This window comes from Thalassophryne amazonica, chromosome 17 (genome assembly GCF_902500255.1).
Source record: "Thalassophryne amazonica chromosome 17, fThaAma1.1, whole genome shotgun sequence".
Lineage (NCBI taxonomy): Eukaryota > Metazoa > Chordata > Actinopteri > Batrachoidiformes > Batrachoididae > Thalassophryne > Thalassophryne amazonica.
Window position 1 is genome coordinate 38,230,740 of NC_047119.1, and position 19,662 is coordinate 38,250,401.

The window sequence follows — 19,662 nt, forward strand, 5'->3', positions numbered from 1 at the left end:
TCCACAGCAAGGGAGCTGTGAAGAAAGATGTTCTGTTCCTGATTTACATGAGTCAAAATCAAATTAACTTTAGCCTGTAGCCCTTTGGAGATGTACACATTCACCACCCAAGAAGAATCATCTGTATTTTAAGCTTCAAACTTGACTGTTAATACATGACAGGACCTTTGGAAGTGATAGTCCACTCATCAGAGCTCTTGTGCTCTGCGTGGATGACAGCAGGATTTTTTTTGTGTGTACGCTTGAAGGAAAGTTGTCTATTTTGGCTAGGTTAGGAGTACTTTTTGGCATTTACAAAAACTCGACAGCCATTTCCCAGTTGCATACAGATGCAGAAGGATATCTTCGTTGTTGCAACTCCGGCACTAAGGGATCGGACTAAATGTTCAATTTGACAATGATGAGATGAGACAAGGCTGGATATGACTGGAGACAGTTCATAATACATCGCTAGCACTCAAAATGTACAATAATATTTTGTCAAAATGTGCATATCAACTAAGTCAGGCTAACTTTTTTTTAATAGCCCCTGCAAATAAAGATGATGGAATTCATTGAAACGTCACACAGTGGTAGCACCATCATATGAAGATGTGCATCAAGTAAATTCTGGTCTGATATCTTCAAGGTGTTTATTTTAACATCATATTTTGTTAATTTCATGCATAAACACACCTGTTAACTCTTCAATACAAAGGGTGACCACTTTCTTAAAGCATCATTTCCACATGCATGATTTTGACCATGACACACCATGACTGTCAAATTGCTGCAGGTCCTGGGGAAAGTCTTGGTGGTGTCTTGGAGGGTCTGGAGGTGCTGCAGGTTCCATTACTGTACTCCAGGCAGGAACAGAAGAGCTGCACAGGTGCTCGTCAGGAGTGGGGGTCTGTTGTTCGCACCTCTGAAGGATCAAAGATCCATCCAGGACTGGGACATGTGGGGTGTACAAGGTTGTTTCAGATCTGGAGTGTGCCACTTGGTTGGGTTGCAAAAAATTGGATTGGGGTGAAATCTTGGGATTGTCCAATTCAATGACAGATCCAGCATCAGTTGCCAGTTGCCTTTTCACTTCTTGGTTGTCTTTTGAGCCATCAGGCATTGTGATAGTTTATGCATGTGGTTGCTTATCTGCAGCATTTCTCTCTACATATTTGACAGTTCCTTGTTTTGGTTTTGTTTCATTTCATTGTTTTGTTTTTGTTAGTATGGCTAAAGCAGATGGTCACCCTACTAAGTCCGGTCTGCTTGATGTTTTTTTCCTTTAATCAAAAAATGTGTGAGGGAGTTTTTTCTTACCACTGACACCAATGGGCTTGCTCAGGGGGTGGGTAAGGTTTTAAACATCACCTGTGTGCAGCGACTTGGTTTGTGATTTGGTACTGTATAAATAAATTGAAACTGAATTGAATATTGACACTTGGAGATCTTGATAAACTGTGATGGTGCAAAATACCATCACAACAATTTTAAACAGTTTATAACTACTAAAACACTTACACATTCTCTTGCCATGCCACCACCATTTTGACAATGGTCCTGGGCAGTCATGGATATTCATGTCAAGTCAGGGTTCTTGATCACTTGTCATCCTACTTTTATACCAAATCACGTGGCATCAAGGACCTTCTTGTTTCATCATAGCTTGAGCTTATGCAATAAGAAATGTAGTAATAAATTTATTTATGAAAAACTTTAAATGAGCAAAAATCAACAAAGAGCTGAACACAGTTCTAGAACAATATTTAACAAAGATCTCCATATCACAAATTAAAAATTAAAATAACAAAACATTTAAAATGCACAATATGCAAAAATAGGGGACAATGGAGCATGAGATTGGCCGATGAATTGGCACAGCAAGGACGATATTGCATTCGCTCGACCGTACTGTTGTGACACAAAGGGAGCTGAGCCAAAAGGCGACGCTCTCGATCTACTGGTCAATCTTCATTCCTACTCTCACCTATGGTCATGAGGGTTGGGTCATGACTGAAAGAACTAGATCGCGGGTACAGTGGGGAAATATGTTTCCTCAGCAGGGTGACTGGTGTCTTCCTTGGAGATAGGTTGAGAAGCTCGGTCATCCATGAGGAGCTTGGAGTAGAGCTGGTGCTCCTTCACATTGAAAGGAGCCAGTTGTGGTGGTTCGGCCATCTGGTAAGGATGCTCCCTGGACATCTTCTGAGGAAGGTGTTCCATGTATGTTCATCTGGGACAAGACCTTGGGGAAGAACCAGGACTGGGTGGAGAGATTATATCTCCACACTGGCCTGGGAACACCTCGGTGCAACTGCATCAAATCAGATCTGCTCGTTAGTCTGCATCTAAAAGGAGTGATCACACCTTGGAGAGCTGTTGCACCAAGTGGACTGACATGAATCATGGCTCCAACACGAGAGATGTCAGTTGAAACAAAGGAGAGGATTATCAAACTCTTAAAAGAGGGTAAATCATCACGCAATGTTGCAAAAGATGTTGGTTGTTCACAGTCAGCTGTGTCTAAACTCTGGACCAAATACAAACAACATGGGAAGGTTGTTAAAGGCAAACATACTGGTAGACCAAGGAAGACATCAAAGCGTCAAGACAGAAAACTTAAAGCAATATGTCTCAAAAATCGAAAATGCACAACAAAACAAAGGAGGAACGAATGGGAGGAAACTGGAGTCAACGTCTGTGACCGAACTGTAAGAAACCGCCTAAAGGAAATGGGAATTACATACAGAAAAGCTAAACAAAAGCTATCATTAACACCTAAACAGAAAAAAACAAGGTTACAATGGGCTAAGGAAAAGCAATCGTGGACTGTGGATGACTGGATGAAAGTCATATTCAGTGATGAATCTCGAATCTGCATTGGGCAAGGTGATGATGCTGGAACTTTTGTTTGATGCCGTTCCAATGAGATTTATAAAGATGAGTGCCTGAAGAGAACATATATATTTCCACAGTCATTGATGATATGGGGCTGCATGTCAGGTAAAGGCACTGGGGAGATGGCTGTCATTACATCATCAATAAATGCACAAGTTTACATTGATATTTTGGACACTTTTCTTATCCCATCAATTGAAAGGATGTTTGGGAGATGATAATGCATCTTGCCATAGAGCAAAAAACTGTGAAAACATTCCTTGCATAAAGACACATAGGGTCAATGTCATGGCCTGCAAATAGTCCGGATCTTAATCCAATTGAAAATCTTTGGTGGAAGTTGAAGAAAATAGTCCATGACAAGGCTCCAACCTGCAAAGCTGATCTGGCAACAGCAATCAGAGAAAGTTGGAGCCAGATTGATGAAGAGTACTATTTGTCACTCATTAAGTCCATGCCTCAGAGACTGCAAGCTGTTATAAAAGCCAGAGGTGGTGCAACAAAATACTAGTGATGTGTTGGAGCGTTCTTTTGTTTTTCATGATTCCATAATTTTTTCCTCAAAATTGAGTGATTCCATATTTTTTCCCTCTGCTTGGTCTAAAAAAGTAACCGTTACTGACTGCCACAATTTTTTTTTTCTTGATTTCTTATAGTGTTTCTTAAAGCCAGAAAGTTGCCATTTGAAATGACTTTAGTTTTGTGTCATGTCTGTGATCTGCTTTTTTTCTACAAAATTAAACAACTTAATGAACATCCTCCGAGGCCAGTGATTCCATAATTTTTGCCAGGGGTTTTGTATATATATATATATATATATATATATATATATATATATATATATATATATATATATATAGTGTGTGTGTGTGTGTGTGTGTGTGTTTGTGTGTGTGTGTGTGTGTATGTAGGATGTCATCAAGTCAATGTAACAGGCTTTACATGGTGTATTTGATGATTAACAAGTCATTAGTCTTTATTACATCTGCCAAGGCCATAATAAAATCATTTGGGTTTATTTATTTATTTATTTTTTTCTGTTTGTTAGCAGGATTTCGTCGAAACAACTACACAGATTTTGACAAAACTTTCACCAAAGATAGATATTTTGGAGGTGATCCAGATTCTGGCTCAAGATTTCACGTTATATAGGCTTTTCAGGATTACGTTCTCGTTCACATAAAATCCTTAGAAGATTGCCTTGCAGCAGTGAGTCCTTTGGCCTCCACATTAGAAATATTACTAGGACTGCTTTCTTCCACCTGTGAAATATAGCAAAGATTCGTCCCATTCTGTCTTTGGTTGATGCTGAGACCCTGATCCATGCATTTATCTCTTCTAGATTGGACTACTGCAATGTTCTATTTTCTGGTTTACCACAGTCCAGCATTAGGGGTCTTCAATTGGTTCAAAATGCTGCAGCCAGACGTTTGACATGAAGCAGAAAGTTCAACCACATTACACCCATTTTGGCATCCCTTCACTGGCTTCCTGTCCCAGTGAGATCAGATTTTAAGGTTCTGCTACTAACCTATAAAATTATTCATGGACTGGCACCTCCCTACCTAGCTGACCTAATTAAACCTTACGTACCGGCCCGGGCTTTACGTTCTGAGGGTGCAGGACTACTTTATGTCCCTAAGGTGAATAAGAAGTCTGCGGGTCACAGAGCTTTCTCTTATTGTGCCCCTGTTCTGTGGAATGATCTCCCTGCATCAATAAAACAGTCAGATTCTGTGGAGATTTTCAAGTCCAGACTTAAGACGCACTTATTTTCCCTTTCATATGGCTAGCATACTGGTACAGTTTTGTTTTACGCTTTTTACTCTTTTAATTCATTTATTAGTAATTGGAGCGGGCCACAGCCTCAACTTTACCTAAATTCTGGGTCTTTTAGTGAAGTTTAGGGCTAGTGGCTGGCAATCACCTTAGTATTTCTCTGTTTTTCTTGTTGTTAAATGCTGGCAAATTATACAGTATTTTTTGTCTTCCTGATGCCTGATTCTGTTTTTTCTCTCTGTTTAAGGTGCAGCTCCATCCAGAGATGGAGTTGTAATCATGTTGACGATCCTCCTGTCCTGTGCGCCAATAGCTTTTCTTGTATATTCATCCGTGAATTGTTCTGTAATTTATGTTTGTAGCATGGCCCAAGCAGAGGATCACCCCTTTGAGTCTGGTCTGCTTGAGGTTTCTTCCTCAGAGGGAGTTTTTCCTTACCACTGTTGCTCTGGGCTCTGTGTAAGGTTAGACCTTACCTGTGTGAAGCGCTTTGAGGCAACTCTGTTGTGGTTTGGCGCTATATCAATGAAAATAAATTGAAAATTGAAATTGAAAATTACGTCAAAACTACTTCATGGAATCTCACCAAATTTGCATGACAGATACATATCAGGGCATGAAAGACTCCACTGAATTTTGAAGGTGATCCAGATCCGCATTGGTGGACATCAGAAATCTTGGATTGCTCTTGTTTGTGATGGATCCACGCTCAACGCCACCGACTGCACAGAAACTGACAGGTGCACTCCATGTGTCATTCACAAGTCCAAAATCCCAGAGTCGGGTTCTAACTAATCTTCCTGGGCTAACAAACTGGCTCTTATCTGTCCTCTGAGGAATCAACTTGTCAGATTGTGCAAACTGTGCTTGTGCAATGAAATGCTTCAGTGCAGTGTTTAAACACATAAAGCCATTAGCGTGTCATGTTGGAACTTTGCAGGTCCCTGGGTCCTATAAACCTAGTTTCAGCCTGTTGTAAGAATCAGCACCTTTGAACGTATGAACCGCTGCCCCGACATGGATCTTGTCATCAGATAATAAGTCAGTCACCATTTTTTTAAACCCTGCACTTAACACAAGGGAAAACACTCAATCGTATTGCTTGTGACCGACTCCTGGGGATTGATTTTGGACGTCAAGCTCACTACAGCGACTTCCCATCAGAGAATCCCCGGGCACATATAAATGCTGCATTCTAAAGAGCATGGATTTTATACATTTCAGCTTTTCTCACACAGATGTCATAATTTTTGGTTAGGAACAGGGGCAAAGTATTGCGGAAACACAGTGCAGATTTCCTCATAAACCCTCAGATCGGTTAACGTGGGACACATATGTATGTCTGCAACCAATGGAAAAGTGAGAAAGTGCTTCTAGGTGTCACAGGGAGTATCAGGTGTCCAGTACGCCGCACATGTTCAACCCTCCACCCTTTTATAGAAATCCCAGATGTTTATTAGGAGATTTATAAGCTGAGCTGCGGTCTGGAGCCAATGCTGTGTAGCTGCCCGTAGCTTTTAGCCGCGTGCCGTGGTACTGCGGGTTGCTAATTCTTTCAGGTGTGTGCAGTCTGAAGAGGAGTTATGTGGAGCTGAGGAAAGCCACAACACTCACAGGGGTTATAACATCAAAAGCAGCCTTAATCAAACCTGCACCAAGACACAGACACAAGTTTTCATTTTTTTTTTTTTTTTTTTTTTTTTTGGCGCATTATTCTGAAGTAGGTCCACAAGGTTTTAAATCTGCATGTGGTTGACGATTTTGCGTGGGTGTTGCCGTGTGAACAAACACCCTCCCAAACTTGTATCTTTGTAATTCAGAAAAGCTGACAGGAAAAGAAAAGAAAGCTCAGAGGTTAAGAGTCTGCATGATAGACAGCGGAGAATATATATATATATATATATATATATATATATATATATATTATGAAATATTCAAATGCATTGCCATGAATTTATGGATGCTCATACCCCTAATTGACAGTGGCGGTTCTCAGGTGGGGCCACTGCCCTGTAAAAACAAGCTTGGTCCTCCCTGTGAGCCCACTAAATGCACAGGCTCTCAAAACAAAACACAGTTGTTATAACAAGAACTGAAAGTTCTAAAAGCTCACGTACGCAACATGATTTTAACGATGTAACCGAGATGCTAAATCATTGTGTATTTAAACCTTGAAGGCAGTGAACACAATCATGTGCGATGAAGGTCAGAGAGGGTAACAAACGCTTTCAGACCACGACTGTAATGATTCCATAATGAAGAGTCGTACTAGTTACACATGTAAGGACAAAACCAAAAATTTTAAGATGTAGTCGTTTTAATGAAATAAAGTTAGTTTTATGAGAAAGGTTTATCTGAGGAAATAAAAGGCATGATAACAGGAGGGCGAAAGTCTCTACAACATGAGTGATGTTCAAATCACAGCAATGTACATAAAGTTGGTGCAATCAGAGATAGGATAGTCATGGAAGTGTAAGTGGGAATAAAGTTGCAACAACATGAGGTGAGAGGTCATAAAGTCACTGTAATGTGGAGAAGGACAAAGTTGTGGCAATGTAAGTTGGGATAAAGACACTGTGACTGCCCTGAGTGGGGGAATAAGTTGTGGCAACATGAGAGGGGACAAAGTTGCAAAGGAACAAGTGGGGATAAAGTCACTGAGAAAAGAAAAGGGCTTAAGGTTATTGTACCATGTGAGGGTATTAGTATGTATCACGTAAGATGGGATAAAATAATATAAGTGGAATTGGAGAAAAAGTCTTGGCAGTGTGTGTGGATAAGGAGTTAATCTACTTGTATGCAGAGTAGGGCTCGATTCCTGGTTATATTACCTGCTTGATCTGCATCGTCTCAGTCCATTCAGCTGCAAATGGGCCTTGACTGAGGAAGTAACCTGTGGTGGGAGAGTCAGAGACTCTCATCCACTCCATGCTACAGAATCCGAAGATAGGCACCAGCACCAATGGGCCTCAGAGCCTAATATGACACATATAAAGAAGTGTGGGTGAGAAAAAAGCTGAAACAAAGTGACATAAGAAGGTATTAAGTCATTGCAATGTCGGGGGGGTTGAAGTTATGGTCACTGCAGTCAAAGTAAGTGGGGATAAAGTCATTACAACAGACCTAACTGGGGATGAAGTCACAGCAAGGTGAGGGGAGATAAAGTTATGACTACATGACTCTCTTGCACATTACTTATATTGTATTTTTCTCTCTCTCTTTCTCTCTCTTTTGTTGTTTTATGTACATACATTATTTTGTATGAGTTTTATTTTGTGCTAAATAAATCAAATCAAATCAAATCAAATCAAATCATGAGGGACTATGAAGCCACTGCAACATAAGAAGGGGATAAAGTTCCATTGATGTAAGTGGATATAAATTTACTGCACCTATCCTGAAACACTGCAGCAGAGTGGGTGTGAGGACACTGCAACCATCCTAAATGGGGATAAAGTTCCAGCAATGTGAAGTGAGGTGGTATAAAGTCACTGCAACATGGAGAGGGATAAAGTTGTGGTGATGTAAGTGGTTACAAAGCCACTGCGACCATCCTAAGTGGAGACAAAGTCACTGCAACCATCCTAAGTGGGGACAAAGTGACTGCAACCACTCCTAGGAGGAGGCAAAGCCACTGCGACCATCCTAACTGGGGACAATGTCACTGCAACCATCCTAAGTGGAGACAAAGTCACTGCAACCATCCTAACTGGGGACAATGTCACTGCAACCATCCTAAGTGGGGACAATAAAGTCACTGCGACCACTCCTAGGAGGAGGCAAAGTCACTGCAACGATCCTTACTGGGGACAATGTCACTGCAACCATCCTAAGTGGGGACTATAAAGTCGCTGCGACCACTCCTAGGAGGAGACAAAGTCACTGCAACCATCCTAAGTGGGGACAAAGTCACTGAGACCATCATAAGTGGAGACAAAGTCACTGCAACCATTCTCAATGGAAACAAAGCCACTGCGACCATGCTAAGTGGAGACAAAGTCACTGCGACCATCCTAAGTGTGGACAAAGTCACTGCAACCATCCTAAGTAGAGACAAAAAGTCACTGCAACCATTCTAAGTAGAGACAAACAGACACTATTGACACCACTTTTTTCGACAAGGTAATCAGGCTTGGGAGACCCTGCGTGCCATGATGGAACCTACCCAGCAGGCTATGCTCTCGACGCCTGAGAGAGATGGAGTGTGACATGCTGGCTCCACTCTCTATGGAAGATGTTGAGGATTTATTTCTATTCGCTTTTATGGTGGGAGGTTTGGTGCTGATTGGTTTGTGCACTGCCCTAACCCACAGGAATATTAGCAAGATGGCTGCTTCCAGAATCTCGTCCCCTCATCTGTCCATCATGATTAATGAGTTGGGCAATGCTGTGTAATCTCAGACTGCGTGAACTCTTGAACTCAAACGCAAAATGGATACCATCTTGGAGCATATACACTGCATTGCAAAGGAATGTGCTGCTGAGGACCGGAGAATATTCTTCATATATTTGGACTCTAGATGGTCAGAGGTGCAGTAAATGGAATTCTGTTTCTCTCCGCCTAACATCAACATGGCAGCCTCATCGGCTCCTGAAGGCCAAATACCCTGCTCTTCACCCAGATTTACGGCCTTGCTGAAGGAATTCAGCTCCCCTTCTCATCTATCTACCCCCCCAACCTGCTGTTGCCTAGCAACATCAGACTTTACACACACAGACAGAAACTGACAGAAACTTATCTCATTTGCACATGACCCATGTCTCCCTCCCTCCATCCCTATTACCCCCCCTGTGTCTCTCTGCTCCCCTCACCCTGGCTTCCTCCCTGCCACCTCAAAGGCAGCGTGTTTTTTTTTTACTGCTGCAGCCTTCAACTCCCCAAGCTGAGCGGCGCGGGCCCCTCCTGCTGCAGCCTTCACCCACTTGCCTCAATTCAGATGATGGACTGCTTCAAGTTTTGTGTACATAAACAATGTCAAATGTACGAGGTCTGTTAGAAAAGTATCCGACCTTTTTATTTTTTTCAAAAATGTGATGATTTGAATCACGTGTGCTTGCATGAGCCAACCTTGAACCCTCGTGCGCATGCATGATTTTTTTTACGCCTGTCGGTTGCGTCATTTCCTTGTAAGCACTCTTTGTGTGAGGATGGGTGGAGTCTCTCGTCGTTTTTTCTTTGCAAGGAAATGGCGGAACGACTGGAGCAGCACGACTGCATCAAATGTTGCCACAAACTGGGCGACAGCTAGGTGGAAACCATTCGGATTATTCAGATGGCTTTCAGTGATGGTCCTCTGGACATCACACAGATTAAGGAGCGGTACAACCGGTTTAAAGATGGCTGCACAACGGTGGAGAGCGCGCCGCGCTCCAGTCGGCCATCAACACGCTGAAACGACCAGATCATTTCCAAAGTGAACGCTGTGGTGATGTGAGACCGTCGTGTGACTATCCGAGAAATTGCGGAAGAGGTGGACATCAGCACTTTTTCGGCACATTCCACTGTGAAAGAAGATTTTGCCATGAAAAGAGTGGCGGCGAAATTCATCGGCACGAAGCTGATGGCGCAGCAAAAGCACCTCCGTGATGAAGCCTCACAGGACATGTTGTGGCATGCCCAGCTCGTAATTTCGTTGTTGTGCACTTGTATAATGATAATGACAATAAATCTCATCTAATCTAAGTGGAGAAAAAGTCACTGCAACCGTCCTCGTGGAGACAAAGTCACTGTGACCATCCTAAGTGGAGCAAAAGTCACTGCAACCGTCAACAGTGGGGTCAAAGTCACTGCGACCATCCACAATGGAAACAAAGCCACTGCAACCATCCAAAGTGAAGACAAAGCCACTGCGACCATCCTGTGTGCAGATGCAGTGCATCCAGAAAGTATTCACAATGCTTCACTTCTTCCACATTATTCAAAAATAGATGAAATTATTTTTATCCCCTCAAAATTCTACACACAAGACCCCATAATGACAACATGAAAAAAGTTTGGGTTTTTTATAGTTTTTTGCAATTTTATTAAAAATAAAAAACAAAGCAAGAGATCTGAAAATGGCTGTGCACTGACGCTCCCCATCCAACCTGATGGAGCTTGACACATGCTGCAAAGCGGAATGGGCAAAACTGCCCAAAGATAGGTGCACCAAGCTTGTGGCATCATATTCAAGAAGACGAGGCTGTAATTTCTGCCAAAGGTGCATTAACAAAGTTTTGAGCAAAGGGTGTGAATACCTGTGATTTCTTAGTTTTTATTTTTAATAAATTTGTAAGAATTTCAAAATAACATTTTATGCTGTCATTGTGGGGTGTTGTGTGTAGAATTTTGAGGGAAAAATTAATTTACTACATTTTGGACTGAGGCTGTAACATAAAATGTGGAAAAGTTTCCGGATGCACTGTAAAATCGCGATGATGTGAAATTGAGGGGGATTAAGTTGTAACGATGTGAGAGGATATAAAGTCACTGCAACAGATGTAAGTCAGGATAAATTGTTCAGAACCTAAATCCTTGTGGTTTGCCCTCATGAGATATTGTTCAGATATTAGTCCCCAGAGTCAGAACTGAACTTGGCAAAAAAGCCTTTAAATACGCTGCTCCCTTCTCCTGGAAAAATATACAGAGGGAGCTAAAAATGTCAGAGTTGATCACGATGGGAGAATTTAAATCAGTTTTAAAAGACAGAGAAGACGACACCATTGGTCTGTGTAAATGTTTTTAAAATTTTATATCTTGACTTTTAATTTTGATTTTATTGTATATTAATTTTATATTTGTGTTTTATTATTGTGCTGGTCGTATAATTAGAATATCATGAAAAAGTTTATTTATTTCAGTAATTCCATTCAAAAAGTGAAACTTGTATATTATATTCATTCATGACACACAGACTAATATATTTCAAATGTTTCTTTTAATTTTGATGATTATAACCAGAGCCGGCCCAAGGCATACGCCAACTACGCGGTCGCTTAGGGCCTCCACGCCACCAGGGGGCCCCGAGAGCACCGAGACGTTGTGATAAAAAAGTAAATATATACATGAAATTAAAATAATATTTAATAAGTTAAACGAAATTGTATTACACCCGAAAAAAAATAAATAAATTCATTTTGACAAAATACCAATACTAGGTTAATTGATGACTCCTGTTGGCTGCTGCCACCGTTGGGCAAATTTAGATGCACCGCTTGGGTCAGGTGGTCGATGACTAATCGTGAGGAAGAAGTGAGTGTAAGTCAGGTCTCAGAAAAGAAATTATCCCTCTGGAGCGGAGAAAGGAAAAAAGAAGTAGTTGGAAGATGAAAAAAGCAACAAGACAAAGGTAGATTTCATGTCCAATAGTACAATTTTTGTTGTCATTATTTGCGAAATGCTCCGTTCGTTTAGTGTAAAGTGCTTTAGGTGTCTTAAAGTCAGAGGCGATTGCTCTTAAGACTGCAGGGGAAGCTCAGCTTCCCCTAAAATGTCAAAAAATAAGTGATCAAATATATACTGTTGTGTGTACATGTCATTGACTAAATATGCGCTACAACGCGTTCAACTTTTGTTCAGAATCAGCTCATCACTGGTAACGACGCGGCTTCCCTCTCACTCAAACCCGCAGCTTCACAGTGTTAAAAACAGTGTGGACGCTGAGCGACACAAAGCATGCAACGAAACGAGAGGAGTCATTGGATAAATGCTGGGCTTTGTCCCGCCCATCGGACGCTCAGCGTGTCTGGGGGTCTATGGGGCAGTGGGCTGGCCTCGTCTGGCCTGGACGCTCAGCTTCTGCATGATGATTGGATGATCTGTCTTGAGGCTGAATCCCTTTTTGATTGACAGCGAAATGAGCGAATCAGCGATCTTTTGGTGTAAACATCCGTGGGAGCATTTTCATTGTGTTCTGAGTTGAACCGGAGACTTTCCTAATCTTCTTAGCGGCATTTTCTTTGTTAAAAACGACTAGCGACAAATCGAGCTTCTATTTCTGGTGGGGTTTTTTTTTTTTGTAGCTGCTTGTGTTTGGAGACTGACTTCTATCACTCTTTCTGACTTATATCGCAGTTTCTGTTCCTACCGAGCAGCGGGTGCTGCTGATGTAAGTGGGGATAAAATCACTGCATCAGATGTAAGTGGGGATAAAATCACTGCATCAGATGTAAGTGGGGATAAAATCACTGCATCAGATGTAAGTGGGGATAAAATCACTGCATCAGATGTAATTGGGGTTAAAATCACTGCATCAGATGTAAGTGGGGTTAAAATCACTGCATCAGATGTAAGTGGGGATAAAATCACTGCATCAGATGTAAGTGGGGATAAAATCACTGCATCAGATGTAAGTGGGGTTAAAATCACTGCATCAGATGTAAGTGGGGTTAAAGTCACTGCATCAGATGTAAGTGGGGTTAAAGTCACTGCATCTGACGTAAGTGAGGATAAAGTTACTGCATCTAATGTAAGTGGAGTCAAAGTCATTGCAACTGATATCAGTGGAGATAAAGTCACTGCAACAGATATAAGTGAGGATAAAGTCACTGCAAGTGACATAAGTGGGGTTAAAGTCACTGCAACTGACGTAAGTGGGGATAAAGTCACTGCAACTGACGTAAGTGGGGATAAAGTCACTGCAACTGACGTAAGTGGGGATAAAGTCACTGCAACTGACGTAAGTGGGGATAAAGTCACTGCAACTGACGTAAATGGGGATAAAGGCACTGCAACGGATGTAAGTGGGGATAAAGCCACTGCAATGGGCATAAGTGGAGATAAAGTCACTGCAACTGAGGTAAGAGGATAAAGTCACCGCAACTGAAGTAAGTGGCGATAAAGTCACTGCAACTGACATAAATTGGGATAAACTCACTGTAACCGACAAAAGTGGGGATAAAATCATTGCAACATGTAATTTGGGATAAAGTCACTGCAACTGATATACGTGGGGATAAAGCCACTGTAACTGACGTAAGTGGGGATAACGTCACTGTAACAGATGTAAGTGGCGATAAACTCACTGCAACTGACGTAGTGGGGATAAAGTGACTGCATTGATGTAAGTGGGGATAAAGTGACTGCATTGATGTAAGTGGGGCTAAAGTCACTGCAACTGATGTAAGTGTGGATAAAGTCACTGCAACTGGTGTAAGCGGGGATAACATCACTGCATCAATGTAAGTGAGGATAAAGTCACTGCATTGATATAAGTGGGGATAAAGTCACTGCAACTAACGTAAGCGTGGACAAAGTCACTGCAGCTGACGTAGTGGGAATAAAGTCACTGCATTGATGTAAGTGGGGATAAAGTCACTGCAACTGATGTAAGTGGGGATAAAGTCACTGCAACTGATGTAAGTGGGGATAAAGCCACTGTAACTGACGTAAGTGGGGATAACGTCACTGTAACAGATGTAAGTGGCGATAAAGTCACTGCAACTGACGTAGTGGGGATAAAGTGACTGCATTGATGTAAGTGGGGATAAAGTGACTGCATTGATGTAAGTGGGGATAAAGTCACTGCAACTGATGTAAGTGTGGATAAAGTCACTGCAACTGGTGTAAGCGGGGATAACATCACTGCATCAATGTAAGTGAGGATAAAGTCACTGCATTGATATAAGTGGGGATAAAGTCACTGCAACTAACGTAAGCGTGGACAAAGTCACTGCAGCTGACGTAGTGGGAATAAAGTCACTGCATTGATGTAAGTGGGGATAAAGTCACTGCATCAGATGTAAGTGGGGATAAAGTCACTACAAAGAATGTAAGTGGGATAATGTCCTTGTTAAGGATGCAAGTGGGGATAAAGTCACTGTGACTGTCCTGAGTGGGGATAACGTTGCAGCAAAGTATGGACTGGGGTATAAAGTTCCAATAAATTATGATCTTGCCTGCACATCGCCAAGAAAATGGAGATCATACACAGGAGATAAAGGTGTGGGAAAAGAGCAACTGCAGGAAGGAGGAAGAAAGGGGTGTCATTCTGGCCTCAGGCATATCTGTCCAGTTAATGACTCGGTGACAAGAATCAATGTCGCTGTGTGTGTGGCTGGCACGACCGCACGGTCAGCCATAACAGGACGATAAACATGCAGATATTTAATTCCATTATTGGTAATACTGAACATATTTCACCGGGGATGTCGTGTTATATTTGTTTCAAGAGAATCCTAACAGAGATAAATCTGTGTTATTTGTGACAGTGTCCAATAAATCAAATTAAACAAGTCATGATGCACAGACCATCAACATCTGATTCCTCAAGACGGTGACGTGAGGAAATTGTCACCTAAAAGTGACAGAAAAACAGACGGGCAGACTGATTGATGATGGCTTACTCTGTACAATCCCTCAGTTAATGTCAGTTATAGGAGAAAACTGGGCAGGATGAATGTGACTATTATTTTTATCCATGATAGGATGTAATCTCATCTCCTCATAGCCAGGGGTAAAAGAAGAGCTTGAGACATGTGACGTAATACAGCTCACGCTAAACCACCTCCATAGATGTTGAAGTGAACATGGAGTGACAAGTGATCTTAAAATTTTCTGTCAGCCACTTGATGTGTACGCAGAAGTGCTTAAAAGAATCTAAAAGCAGAAGAAATACACAGAACACTTTCTACAAGGGTTGTTGTTCACAAAATTACAGTGCATCCGGAGAGTATTCACGGCGCTTCACTTTTTTCACATTTTATTATATATGTTACAACCTTATTCCAAAATGGAGTCAATTCATTTTTTCCCTCAAAATTCTACTTACAACACCCCATATCACTGCAAATTTATTAAAATAAAAAACTAAGAAATCACATGTATTCACACACTTTGCTCAGTACTTTGTTGATGCCCCATTAGTAGCAATTACAGCTTCAAGTCTTCTTGAATACACTGCCACAAGCTTGGTGCACCTGTCTTTGGGCAGTTTTGGCCATTCCTCTTTGCAGCACCTCTCAAGCTCCATCAGGTTGGATGGGGAGCACAGACATTTTCAGATCTCTCCAGAGATGTTCAGTTGGATTCAGTCAGAGTTGTCCTGAAGCCACTCCTTTGATATCTTGGCTGTGTGCTTAGAGTCATTGGCCTGCTGAAAGATGAAGCATTGCCTCAGTCTGAGGTCAAGAGCACTCTGGAGCAGGTTTTCATCCAGGATGTCTCTGTACATTGCTGCATTCATCTTTCTCTCAACCCTGACTAGTCTCCCAGTTCCTGCTGCTGAAAAACATCCCCACAGCATGATGCTGCCACCACCATGCTTCACTGTGTGGTGGCGGGTTTCCTCTAAACATGACACCTGGCATTCAAGCCAAAGAGCTCAATCTTTGTCCAATCAGACCAGTGAATTTTGTTTCTCATGGTCTGAGAGTCCTTCAGGTGCCTTTTGGCAAACTTCAGGTGGGCTTCCATGTCCCTTTTACTAAGGAGCGGCTTCCATCTGTGCCACTTGACCATACAGGCCTGATAGGTGGATTTCTGCAGAGATGGTTGTCCTTCTAGAAGGTTCTCCTCTCTCCACAGAGGAATGCTGGAGCTCTGACAGAGTGACCATCGGGTCCTTAGTCACCTCCCTGACTAAGACCCTTCTCCCCCCAGTTTAGACAAGAGGCCAGTTCTAGTAAGAGTCCTGGTGGATCCACACTTCTTTATTTACAGATGATGGAGTCTACTGTGCTCATTGGGACCTTCAAAGCAGCAGAAATGTTTCTGTACCCTTCCCCAAATTTGGGCCTCGAGACAGTCCTGTCTCAGAGGTCTACACACAATTCCTTTGACTTCATGCTTGGTTTGTGCTCTGACGTGTACTGTCAACTGCAGCATCAAGAACCACGGCCCCTCGCTTGTCCGTCATGATTAATGAGGTTGGCAAGGCTGTGCATTCTCAGACTGCAGTGACTCTTGAACTCAGACGCAAATTGGATCACATCTTGGATCAAGATGAAGGTTTCAGAGGCCAGGGAATATTCTTAATTCATAATTGGGACTTGGTTGTTCAAGTGAAGCTGTAAGAAGTGTTTTTCACTGCTCAAACCACAACATGGCAGGCTTATCAGCCTGAAGGACAAATTGCCCTACTGTTTTCCTCCAGAGGAATGTCTTTGGCCTTGGGAACATTCGGCTGTTTTCTTATCTCAACTCACAAAGACAATAAACTGTTTCACAGGACTGAAGCATGCTCCATTCCCTCTCCCCACCTTCCTCCTACACCCATCACACACCACCCTACTTCGGCTCTGCTCACGTCATCCCTTCCCTTCTGCGGGGGCAGCGTGGTTTTAGCTGCTGCTGGTCCCCCCCCTACCCCCACGAAGCTGACGGTGGCGCAACTCAGGCTTGCTGCGTGACCTTCACCCACTTGCCTCAATTTGTATAATGGACTTCTTCAAATTTTGTGCACATAAACAATGTCAAATGTGTATGTTCTGTCTTTAAATCTGATGTGTGCCATTATTACTGTAAAGAAGTAACAATTGTGGACTAATTGCTGTCTGGGGTAACTGGAGTGTAAACATAATTTCTCCACTGTGAGATCAATAAATTATATCTCATCTCATCTCACATACATGATGGAAATTAGGTGCAGGTGTGGTTGAAGTTACATTTGGCTTAAAATTAGCTTGTTGGTCAGTCTCTTTCAATTTCCAAAGTTTCTGCTTGGTGGACAACAAGGTCTCTGCTGTTCATCATCAATTTACAGCCTTTGAAATAGGCTGCAGAATGGTGCAATATGTATAGTAGATCTTTTAATAATCAACTATCAAAACACTAAAACCATGTGAGCTACCTAACCTACTCGTCTTTGCAGACGTCTGTCTTTAGTCTAAAAAACACTGGGTATTTCAATGCCAAGTGGCCATTACTTCTGCTTCCGTCTCCAGTACATTACACTGAATCCTTGTCATTGTAGAAACTGGAACCTTTGAAGGTTCAAGTTGTACTAATCTCTGTGCTCCGTCTCCCTTTTGACACTAAATGATCGCTCTTCAAAGGCTTTTTTCGCCTTCCTTTTAACTTCGCCTCATTCAGATCATTTCGTCCAACCCTCTGCTCTCTATTCATATTCTACTTTCACCTCCTCTGGTTTTTCTCAAAAGTCACCATTATCATGACCATTTTTACGATGCCAAAACAGCTTGCTGGTTCCTCCCTGAGCATACCTTTCACAGGAAAGAAAAAAATATATAAATAGCCTCGGCTACATGCAGCTCTAACGGCAGTCTCACAAATGGAAATGTTTTGTAGGAAGGTGTGCATCTCACATTTCTCCCAGAAGGATTCAGAGGAGTAAGTGCCACACCACTGGCACTGTTATTATTATTTTTTTTCAGGCTATGGCTGAATTATTGATCGTGTGAGTCTCAAAGAGTGGCAGCTCACTGATCAATAGCAGCCCCTAAAGGTTCCATTAAATCTGTTGTTCAATAATGATGGCTTCTTTTGCAATGCATCTAACTGGCAGTAATGTCTCTTCATCTGCCATATTCCCTGTTAGCTCTGCACAACCTCTGTGGAACCCTGTCCTGATAGAGGTTTGACATATGACTGACTCCGGTGCCAGTGGCTTCTAATAATTTTATTACCTCTGCGAAAGAGATAATGATGTCAGCTCCATTTGTTTGTCTGTTTGATATCTCAAAAACAAATGAAGACATTTCAGTGACATTTGGTGGCGAGGTAAGCTTTGAATCAACAAATAGCTGATTAGAATTTGAGCCCACACGTAAACCAGGATCATTTTAAATATTGATTTTCATATTATGTTCCATGCAGTTTCACCGTATCTTGTAGTTTTAGCTTTACTGAAAGTGTAAATGTTTTACGCTGTTGCCACCACCATCCCACAGAGGAAGTGCAAACATTGTTCACGGGTAAGAAATCCCGGTTGATGGATTTGAAGGAAGTTTTGTGACAAATTCTGAATTGGGTGCGTTTGGAGGTGCAATCAAAAAACTGATGCATTGGATGAACTCAATTCAATAATGAAAAGGATTTCTAGCTAATAAAAAAAATACACATAATTGAATTGAGTTCATCCAATGAGTCATTTGTTTGTGTCACTCAAAAAACTGACTCATTTGATTGGATTCCCATCTAATAAATATATGTATTACCAACTAAATTAAATTATCTTGCGTGAATGTGCTTTGAGTTGGGGCTACATATATTTATTAGATGAAAATCCTGCCCATAATTGAATTGAGTTCATCCAGTGAGCCATTTGTTTGTGTCACTCAAAAAACTGACTCATTTGATTGGCTTTCCATCTAATAAATATATGTTCTTCCAACTAAATTAATGTGCTTTGAGTTGGGGCTACATATATTTATTAGATGGAAATCCTGCACATAATTGAGTTAAGTTCATCCAATGAGCCATTTTTGAGTTTGATGAGGATGTTTCTAACTATTGCTTTACCTCTGTCTTTAATGTTCCTTTGTTATGTCATCGCAGATATCCCATGTTCTTTTCATTACCTCTACCATCCACCAGAGGAGAGTAGAGCTTATGTGATTGCCCAGTCTGTGTGCATCTGGATGGAAAAACTCAAAAAGTGGTTCACAGATTGCAATGACATTTGGTGGAGCGATGGTTCATTGGATGTGTTTATTAATGATTATGTGGCTATCATGGGACAGGATTTTGCAAAATACCACTACACTAGCTTATAGTTAAATTTCTGTTTATATGCAGTTGAGCACACAAATATGGCCGCATTAAAAATCATCCTAAATTATCCGGACAATTGCACAACAAACTTAAATGGTAAACAGACAGCTTTTCTATAGCAGCTTTTCATCTATGTGCAGATGCACAAAACACTTTATCATGATCACTCACATTCACCAATTCACACAGTGACAATTAAAATTAGAGCATGAATGCACTGAATAGCAGACTTTATATAAATCACTTTTGATTTTGCTTTGGGTTCCAGATTCGGCAGATTAGACTGTTTTGGACAGACATGGAGTGATGTGCAAAAGTTTAAGCAAATGTATTTTTGTATTTTGTTGTTGTATGCC